This window comes from Artibeus jamaicensis, unplaced genomic scaffold (assembly GCF_021234435.1).
Source record: "Artibeus jamaicensis isolate MK-2021 breed Jamaican fruit bat unplaced genomic scaffold, CSHL_Jam_final contig_889, whole genome shotgun sequence".
NCBI classification, from domain to species: Eukaryota; Metazoa; Chordata; class Mammalia; order Chiroptera; family Phyllostomidae; genus Artibeus; species Artibeus jamaicensis.
Window position 1 is genome coordinate 6,222,139 of NW_026522005.1, and position 10,808 is coordinate 6,232,946.

General features: G+C 44.2%; 1 long non-coding RNA gene across 1 annotated transcript; it reads left to right on the plus strand.

Annotated features, from left to right (window-relative positions):
* Positions 1 to 2,567: 2,567 nt before the first annotated feature.
* Positions 2,568 to 9,769, plus strand: LOC119061640 (uncharacterized). Its single transcript, XR_005084823.2, has 3 exons — positions 2,568 to 2,716; positions 3,296 to 3,372; positions 5,133 to 9,769. It is a non-coding gene; the product is annotated as an uncharacterized LOC119061640 (long non-coding RNA).
* Positions 9,770 to 10,808: the final 1,039 nt, after the last annotated feature.

Sequence of the window (10,808 nt, forward strand, 5' to 3'; positions counted from 1 at the left end):
TGCGGGTGGTGAGGGAGAATCTGTTCCACGCCTCTCCCCTGGCTTCTGGTGGTTTGTTTCAATCTTCGCTGTTCCTTGTCTCACAGAAGCACCAGCCCCATCTCTGCCTTTACCCTCACACGGCGTTCTGCCAGAGCGCCTGGGTCTGCGTCAGGTTTCCTTTTCATACCAACCCCAGTCATACTGGGTTAAGGCATGCTCTCTGCAGTACGACCCCAGTGTAACTAATTACATCTGCAATGACCCTGCTTCCAAATAAGGTCACATTCTGAGGGACCGAGAGTTAGGACTTCAACATAGGAATCTTGAGGGGACACAATTCCACCCATAACACGTCTCTGATTTTCTGAAGGAAGGAGGTTCTTTTAATATGGCTTCTGAGAATAGGAATGGGGAGCAGGGCCCCATTCTCTGCTCAACCTCTGCTAAATTTTCAAAATTTATGTCTGTCTTCTCCTTTCCATGGTCCGTCCTTGCCATTCTCTCTTTCCTATTAAACACCTTCTTTAAAATTTAAGTACATATTTTCATTAAGGGTATTAAAGCATTCAGACTAGTTTAAGATTAAATGTCCTTCTTATTAAAATGTAATTAACAGATGTTGGGTGTGGAGTCTCATTCCTTCCCAGATTTTCTGCAGTCCTATGCCCCCAGTTAAATACCCTCAAGTTGCTTAGGATTTTCCAAACTTTATCCTCCTTGTATCCTGGGGCTCACCTATCCAGCAACCTGGTTCACTTTGAACAGGCTCAAAGAACAATTTATTGACTCTGAAGATTCAATATTTTTCTCACTCCGAAGGATGTTTAAAGTGACAAGGAAAAGACTGGCACATCCTGCTGTCTCATCAAGGAAGCCACAACTCCTTGGCTTTCTTGCCCCAGCACTTATCTTGCACTTGATATTTCCAAAATGCTGTCCAATCATTAAAGCACCAAGGTGACCTGTACAAGGTGATGTAATAAATGAGGAGCAGGCCCAGGCATCAGTCCTCTCATGAACAAAAACTTTGTCCAGTGCAAGCCCTAACCCTTTCTCCCTTTTCCAGAAGCTGACATCTACATGTACCTTTGCTATGCAAAGGGAGCAGCGGGAAAGGCAGGAGTTAGCAGATGGCCAGCAAGCAAGGATGATGTTTAGCAGATAGATGCCCACTGGGAGCAGCCATGTGTTAGTGTTTGTAGATCACTACCTGGGGAGTCCCAGAAATCTTAAGGAGAACCTTTGGAATCTGAAGCCCCGAGTCAGCAGCTGGGCATCACAGTATGATTCCTTTTGTATATATACACTGGGTGGTGAGATCTGGGACATTCAGACGTTGGTTGTGGAGTCTCATTCCTTCCCAAATTTTCTGCAGTCCTATGCCCCCAGTTAAATGCCCTCAAGTTGCTTAGGATTTTCTTAGACTTTATCCTCCTTGTATCCCGGGGCTCACCTATCCAGCAACCTGGTTCACTGAGCAGGCTCAAAGAACAATTTGATCATATGAACAACAGTGGAAAAGGAGTGGAAAATGTTTCTTCTAGTCCCTGAGAGACTGATCTTCTTAGTAATAGGATCCATTGGAAAGAAGCCCCCTGGAATTTGGTGTAGTCTTAAACCAATAAACAATCATTGCAAAATTTTAGGTCTTCCCTTAATCCCAGGAAGGTGCTACACGGAAGAATCCCAGACAGCTTGTGTGGCGTCCTCCCCAGGAAGAATGCAGTTCTCACTTTTTCCTCTGGAGAGAGAAGGTTGCATGCAATTGGCTAATCCTACACTTGAGTGGAGGGAAATCAGTGGCATGCAAATTATTTTATTTAGTATAATTTAAGATGCCATCCTGAATAGCATTTTACTCTTAGGAAGACCACTGAAGCAAAAACCAAATCCAAATCACATTCTGCTCTCCTGAGATAGTAATTCACTTTAACTTTTTTCTTTAGTTATTCACTTTAAAGCTGTGACTGGCTTTGTACTCCATGTAACTATATCTGATAAGGCACATTTCACTTTGATTATATAATACTCATGTGGAATAGCTCATGGGCAAGAATGCCAGTTGAAGCATCTCTTTTCATGTCAAATACCATCCTGGTCCTACATACCTAAATGCTAAGCACAGGGATCTACGCTTTCAGGTCTATTTTCATAATCAGTTCTAAGAAACTCATTCTAGTTCTCATTTCATCTTGGCTTCTGAGAATCTCAGAGGCAACCTTGGAGCTCAGTTGTACTTTGTATTCTTATTTTAGGTTTCCGGGTATAAGATGTTTACATTCACACTGTTTATTATTTACCCACATCTTAATGATTTCATTTTTTTTAAAGTTATTTTACTACATGGTACCTCAAATCTTTAAAAAAATAATGTAAGCATGGTATTAATAATAAATAAATACATTTTATTTATTAAAAATAATATATGAAAACTGAGAATGTCCTTAAAGATCATAGTTAGTTTTGTCCACAGGTTGATCAGAGAACCCTGGTAAGAGTAACTAGTTCTGCTGTTTTTCTGGAACACACCTATACTGCCATACTGAAAGTTAACATTGAAATTTCTCTGTATGAATTGTTTAAAGCCACCGCTGTGAGCCTTGAGAGGAACTGCTGCAGTCTCTTAACTCCTCCCCTTGCCTGGGACCACTCTGTCATACACCTTGTCTACCATCAGCAGCCAAAGGGACGCCACACGACCAGCTATGAGTATGGCCAGTAGCCATTCCCTCAGGTCAGTGATCCAGCCATTCTGGTTATGTACTTTGATATCCCCCATAAAGAAAACATTTTTGCTACTCTTGCCTCCTTTTAGTTCAAACAATAGCTCTGATTATTACTATAAGGGCAGGGGAGTGGTGAAGAGTGCAGATTCTGAAGCTGGACTCTGTGGGGTCAAGCCCTGGTTCAGCCTCACACTGCGCCTGTGAAGCTTAGTGAGTTCTGTGTCTTCCCTACGCCTCCTTCCTTCCTCCGTGAGTTGGAGGTGATGGTAGTATCTCCCTCACAGGACTGCTTCACCTACAATGAGTGAATGTAGGTAAAAGAGAACAGTGTGTGTAGTAAACTCAACTGGTTAGTCATTATTATTGAGCATCTACTCTGTGCCAGGCACCATACTAAGTGCTTTGTGTTTATTATCTAATTTCCCAAATACCCCCTCAGGTGGTATTATCAACCTTGTTTTAAAGAGAACCGGATCTCAGATCTCAGAGAGATTAAGAAACCAGTCTAATGTTGCCCCGCTGGTGACAGAGCAGATTTAAATGCCTCTCTCTTTGACCCGAAGTCCTGGCCTTCCCCTCCATTCTAGAGTCTTCTCTTGTGGAAGCAGCACTTTGCAGCAAAGAAGAGAAGATGGCCAGCAGGTCCGAGTCCTTTCGGAGAATGGTGAGTATGAGATGCTCACTGGATGGGCAGTCAGAGATTATTTTTAACAATATTTCCCAGTCACCAGGCTCTGGCCATTGTCCCTGACCCCTCCTGTTCCCTCGCTCCCAGATCTAGTCACCAGGCACCTCAGTTCTGCTCTAGTGATGCCTCTCACATCCCTACCATTCCAGGCATGCCTGGTGCTAACACCTCGTTTTAAGTTCTCATTGCCTCATGTCTCGGTCATTTCAAAAGCCTCTTGTCTCTCAGCCTGCACATGGCTAAGTTACCCCTCCTGTAACACCACATCATTCCTAGAGAAACTGCTTCCCTCACATGATTTCACTGTTCAAAGCCACCCAGTGACTACTGAATGCAGTTCAGCTTCTTAGAATGACGTTCAGATTCCTTCCTAATCTAATTCCAATCTTCACTGACACGCTGTTCTCTCAGGACTCCTCTGTGAGAATCTAAGGTTTAGCCAGGCTTGTTTCACTGTTATTCCTTAACCATGCTATTTCCTGTCCCACCTCCACGCCTTTGCCTACGCCATTCCCCGTGCCTGGCACACTCTCCTGCAGTCTTCAAAACCTGTTCATTGTAACCCAGCTTGGTCGCCCTCCCTGCTGTGACACCCTCCTCCCCCACTTCTTCCTTACCTGAATTACATTTGACATGTAACCCCCGCTTGTATTATAAATTCACCTTTTTTTATATATATATACTCTGCTTTCCCAGTTACATTGTGACTATTCTAGAGACAAAGGAGTGAAGGGGACAGGTAATGGGAGGACTTGGACATGAGAGGTGATGGAATAGCTTGGTGGTTAGGTTTTTGGGCTCCAGAAGCAGACAGGCTCGGTTTGAATCACAGCCCTGCACTAACTGGGCAATGTTTACTAGGACACCCCATTTCTCAGTGTCCCCATCCCGCAAAATGGGGATAATGACTGTCCCTTCCTCTCAGGGCTGTTGTGAATATTCAATGAGTGAATATATAGAAGCTCTTACCCAGGGCCTGGAACATAGGTAAAGCTCAGTTAATATTATTAATTATTACCTTCATTATCAAATAAAAAGAGAGAGTTTATGATGTCTAGACACCACATAAATTACCTTCTTTAATTGGTATGACAACTCTATGAGGTAATAGGATGCCCTAGCTGTGGAACCCTCTGACCAGCCCTGAACTGCTAAATCAGGACTTTTCCATGGGAGAGAAGGACACCCGTCACATTAAAGCCATGTTTCATGTTCCTGTTGCAGCTGAACTCGATTCCAACAGGCACGATTCCTGTCATTCTGGTGCTGGAAATAATAGCACTTTTCTCTAGTGGTCATTAGGAACTTCATTTCTAGTATTTTATACAAATTCTATTAACAGAGAATGACCCAGTTTAAATCTTGGCCACTGATAAGCTCTCTTTTTAGAATGGGAAGCAGGATATGAGATTGAAGAATAAGAGAGAAACAGATACAGATCTTTCTACAGGTGGGAAGGAAGCAGGACAGGACAGAGCCCGGGGATGCTAGGCTGCCACCACCCATAACATCCTGGGGATGCTGGGGCAGGTGGCGTTTCACTGTTGGCGCAGTCTCTTCAGAGAGCCACGTAGCTGGCAACAGATGTTTTGAGCTGTGTAGATTTTAAGCTCAACCTCAGGTCAGAAACATGTCTAGAGATGGATATAGGGTTTCTTGTTTTGGGGGGGCTCTTTTGGTCACGATTTAGCAATTTGCATTCAGTCATAACCTTGACCTATCCTTTGTGTATTTAGAGATAAAGAAAAGTAAAAATGAAAGCACTAAGTCGGTGGCGAATCAGTGGTACCACACCTCTCATCCCACCCCCTTTTTGCTGGAGGAGCTCGTCCTTTCAACAGAGCTGTGAATTCTAGCTACTCGTACCCTCAGATTCCCTTGCAGCTAAGGCATTGATATGAGACCCGATACAATCCAACTGACCTGTAAAGTCTGCTGAGGGTCTCATGGAAGATTCCTTCTTCGTGGAGTTGAATCTAATTGACACGTGGTGACTGGAATTGCTGCCGCCGTCTTGTTAGTAGGAGGGAGGCGTTGCTGACACGCTGAGGATGGCGGAGCCAAGACAGATTCTGGATCCTGGATGACATCGTTGGTCCAGTTCAGCTGGAGTGGATCCAGCTTATTGCTATGTGAAATAATGTCCTTATTTGTTTCATTTATTTTGGTTAGATATTCTGTTCTCATAGCCAAAAGCATCCTTGCTGATGCAGTGGCCAAAGCATTTTAACATTCTAAGCAGTAACACTGTATCTTTAGAAGGCCACCCTAGTCAACACAACTGGTTCTTGCCCTTGCTAGTGTGTTATTTCCCCATTTGGAGACAGGCTAGGGAGATGTGCTATATCCACTTGAATAAAGATTATGCAGCTAGGTAATCTGAGTTTAAAACCTGACTTTACCTCTGTGACCTTGGGCAATTACTTAACTTCCCTGTACCTCAATTTCCTCACCCATTAAATGAGGGGAATAAGCATCCTGCCTCATAGGATTGTACTGAGGACAAATGAGCTAATGCGTATGAAATACTTAGAATAGTGCCTGGCCTATAGCAAGTCATCAATCAATTTACACCAGCTTTATTTTCATCCTCTCCGGCAGTGTGCTCTTCTGTGTGTTTCCAAGCATTTTTGCTGCCACACTTTCCACCCACATTTCCCTGTGCCAAGCACTGCTGGGAATAGCTGAAATGCAGAACAAGCATGGCCAGCTCAGTTCTCTTCCTGGCATGCATAGCACAAGATCATCAGAAAAGAAATTTAACTAACAAAGAATAACAAATTTGTCTGAAAGCACCATATAGAAGCCAAAATTCCCCACACTCCCCAAATCCCACACTCTAGGTGTCCTTCATTTCATGCATGAAGACAGAGGTGACAAGGACTCCTTGGGGCTGGTTTTCTCAGGTCCCTGGCGTGTGCCCTTAGTACCAAGTGTGTCCCTCAGACATCTATAACCATAGTGAACAGAAATGGGACAACCCCACAGGTCCTCTTACATCTTTACCACTTATTATTTTGCTGCCTCTCATTTATCTGCTTCTTTAGTATTTTGTTGGGCCAAGAATCTCTTCTTGTCTTCTTCTCTTGGGAGGCTCCTTTTCCCATCAATGATGATTGTACATCCCTGTCTGGCTACCACCCACAGAGACTGCAGAGGCTATTTCAGCTTCTTACATCTGCATTATGCTCGTCAATGTGGGTCGGCTTTCAGCCAGTACTTCTGTATATTTTATCCTGGGGGCCCTTGGCAGCTCTCAAAATACTTTGGCCTAAGTTATTTAATCTTCACAAAAATCTTGTGCGGTGCATGTTTTTATTCTAAACCAGACTCCTTGGGGCTTTTTCCCTTCCTGTAGAGATCAAGGGCAGAGGGACAAAAATACTTCACTTTTTTTACAGTATGGATTGAGGCGATAAGGACTTTGTTTCATTTGACCTCACCAGTGAGTAAGTGTTTCAGGCGGCAGGAGAGCAAAGACCACGCAGAAATCACTGAAAGTCCACCTGAAACTCGAGGGCTTGGCTTTTGAAGGAAGAACAAACACCGGATACTTCTCTGGGTTGAAGGGTTCTGACTTCTAACTGGTGGTCCAGCATAGAATAGGGCAGGAAAGGGAGAGAGCTCTGGAAACTAGTTGGCTTAACAAAGTACTCCCTGGTATGAAATCTTTTGCCATTTGTATGTGTGAATCTCAAGAAGGAATATATCTGTCAAGAAGGACTTCTTGTGATTAACTGGGTCCAAATCCATAACCAGAAGCTCTCAGCCGTTGCTGATGAAGGCCTTTCCTTAAATGCACATTGTATTTTAAGGAAAAGCCAGACTGAGCTTTCAAACTCCTAAACTGTGCTTCTGCGGTTTTAGTTCACCTTTATAAGGGAGCTCCTTTACTGTATTTCAACCAATAGCCTGAGACCTACCATGTCCAGCTGGAACTGTGCAGCTATATGCTCATTTGCATTGGTACTGACAAATCAGATCCGCTCCAGAACAACGAATCAGACTGCAGGAAGCCAACTAATCACGCAACCATGCAAGCTGTGTGATTTGGGATCCTCATTTGCATAAAAATGGACCAACCAGGAACCAGGGTGGGAACTTTATAAAAGCAGCCTCTTCTTTGAGTGAAGCAACTCACAGTTTCCATAGGAGGCTGAGGCTTCTAGCTTGTGAACTGTTCACCTGAATCAAGTTTTTCCTCTTAAATCACCTCAGGCTGGGAACTTTTGTTGACATAGACCAAAAAAGGACAATATTCAGTCCCCTTAAGATTAAAGATGCTCTCTATTGGTTTATTTATCCAAGAGCCACTCAAAACCTTATATTAGAAATGACTAGGCTAGAAACCAAGGAGCCCGCCCTGTCCCCTGCGGGGGGGGGGGGGGGGGGGGAGTGTTTGAGATTCTCTGTGTGGAGTTGACGTGCTGCTGGAGGTTTGCCTGAACAGGACTGCAGGTTTGTAGAGCTCTGGTTGCTGCATTCGGGAAGGTGCAAGGAAACAGAGGCCTCCGCGTGGAGGGTTGCTACCACGCATCTTTGCCACCTCAGCGTGTGTCTGAGCCGCCAGACTTGTGGAAAAGTTCCTTTCATTTCTTCAGTTTTTATTCAGTGCCAGGTTGGGAGGCTTGATGAAGGGGTCAGGGGCCCAACCATTGTGGTAACCAGAGCAGTACAAGTGACAAATGCTGTTCTTTCCTTTTCTTTCTTTTTCTTTTCTGCCTTCCAGCAAGATTTTAAGAAATGAAAACAAAAAACTCAACCAAAACAAAAGAACAACCTCACTTTCTACTTTCAAGCACGCCCTGTTCCTTCACAAGGAAAAAAGTGCACAGGGCAGCATTTATTCATAAAGCCTCTATTACGCTGTCTGTCCTTGCTTGATTTTGGCTCAGGGTTCAATGGGAGGAGGGGAAGCGGGGGAAGGCTCACAGTAGAGAACAGTAAAAAGTTCTGCTTTTCCCGATGTAATGGAAAACCACAATAGTTCTGGACGAGTGGCATGGACCACAGCAGTGACTTTATTCTCTATCTCCCCCTTGGACTGGTGGTTGCCAACTTCAGGCCTGGCAGGCTAACCCAGCCATTCCTGCCTGGCATGTCCTCCCTCTGAAAGGAGCTTCTTCAAGGATAAATGGGGCCTCTTCACTCACTGTCACTTGGATGGGCTCCTTCGGGTGGCTTTCACGGTAGAGCAATTTCTACCTTAACTGTGCAGTGTGAAAACTTTGGAGTCATCCTGGACTTCTCTCTTCCTCACCTCCCACTTCTAGTCCACCAGAATATCCTGTTGGCTCTGCATTCAAAATGTAGTCATTATCTAAACCAGTCAGTGTCTGTAACAATTTAAATCACGAGACTCATTCAGTATGCCTATATAAGGTTCAACAAGAGAAATGGAACCAGTAGGATGTATATCTATTAGGAGATTTCTTGTAAGGAATCGCCTTACATAATCATGTGGGCTGGTTAGGCAATTCTGAAATGCACAGGGTGGGTGCTCAGGAAAGGCAGGCAGGAACTCGGAGCACAAGCTGAAGATGCTTTCATTACTTGGATTGTCTTCTTAACCACCGCCCCCCCAACCCCGCCACCCCCAGCTCTGCTTGTTAAGCCTTTCAACTGGATCAGGGCTCCCCTGGATCAAAGATAATTTTCTTTACTTACTCAATTAGAGACTTTAATCACATCCACCAAATATCTTTATTGTGACACCTAGATTAATGTTTAATTGAATAGGGGGCTGTAACCCAGCCAAGTTGAGCTATAAAACGTATCATCACATTACCTACCCTCACCTCTCTCCTCCACATCCCTCCTGTGGTTGGAGTCACCATTGTTTCCCCTCATTGCTTTAGCCTCTTACCACTTTCCCTGTTTCTTCTCTTGTTCTCCTTACCCCTTCTTCACCCTTCCCCCCAACTATTTTCTTTTGCGTGTGTGCTTATTTTTTTCTTTTGATTTAATCTTTATTGTATTTTTTCCATTACTAGTTAGTTCCCTTATATCCTCCTCCCCCAGCAATCACCACACCGTCGTCCATGTCCACGAGTCCTTTTTCCTTTTTGGTCAATCCCTCTGCTCCCCAACCTCCCCCCACCCCTCACTAGCTGGCATTGGCTCTATCTATGAGTCTGTCTTTATCTGTTTATTAGTTCAGGTTATTTATTAGATTCCACATATGAATGAAATATGGTATTTGTCTTTCTCTGACTGGCTTATTTCACTTAGCATGTTTTCCAGGTCCACCCATACTGTCACAAAGGCTACATTTTCTTCTTTTTTATGGCTAAGTAGTATTCCACTGTGTAAATGTTCCATAGTTGTTTCATCCAGCTGTTTTCAACAGAGCAGCTACAGTGACCATTGTTCCATTGTTTAAAGCCCTCAGGGCACACAGAGCGATGATCTCCCAAAGCTGTGGGCATCTTAATCTCCAGAACCTGTGAATAATTACTTTACATGCAAGAAGGACTATACAGATATACCTAGGGCATGGATACTGAGATGGGGAGATGGTCCTGGATTATGGTCCAGGTGGGCATAATCCAAACATGTGAGTGCTTCAATGTGGAAGAGGAAAGCAGAAGAATGGGTCAGAGAAATGCGCTGTGGGGATGTGACTCTCCACTGCTGGCTTTGAAAGAAGAGAAAGGGGCCACAAGCCAAAAGCAAAGAGAAGGGGATCTTGGTCGTACAACTGCATGGAACTGAATTCTGCTAACAAACTGATGAGCAAGGGAATAGAGTCCCCCTGAGCTTTCCAGCCACCCTGCCACGGGGCTATAATTTGTGTGCTTTCTACTTCTAGTCTGGTGAGACTTCTGTTGGACTTCTGATCTACAGGACTGTGAGGTCAATTTATGTTGGTTAAGCCACTGAACTTGTGACAATTGTTACAGCAGCAACAGAAAATGAGTACGGCCCTCCAGCAACTTTCCATCCGAATCAGGGAATAAACTGAACTCCTCAGAATCTCCACCTCCCTTTCTCTTGACCTCACGTCCTGCTGCTCTCCCCTACTCGCCCTTCACTCCCTACATAAACTCCATGGCTGGGACTAGAGTAAAGCTCTTGAGGCATTAGCCTTGAAATACCAAAAAACTTAGTAACAAGATAAATTATATTTTAATATAATATCAAAATTGAGTCAAAAAATCATGATATGGAAAATATAAAAATTTGGAAGAAAATAGGATCCAGCCCTGCCTTTGCACAACTCACCGGCCCCTAATCCCAGCCCCGCCCTTGGTGCTCTCCAACTTCCGGGTACACTCCGCCAGCAGCACTTGTCCATTTGTTTTGCCCCAGGTATCTGCAAGGCTTCCCGCCTCACCTGCTTCAGCCTTTGCCCAAATATTACCTTCCCGATGAGCCTTCCCTGACACTTAACTTAAAATGTAATGCCCCTC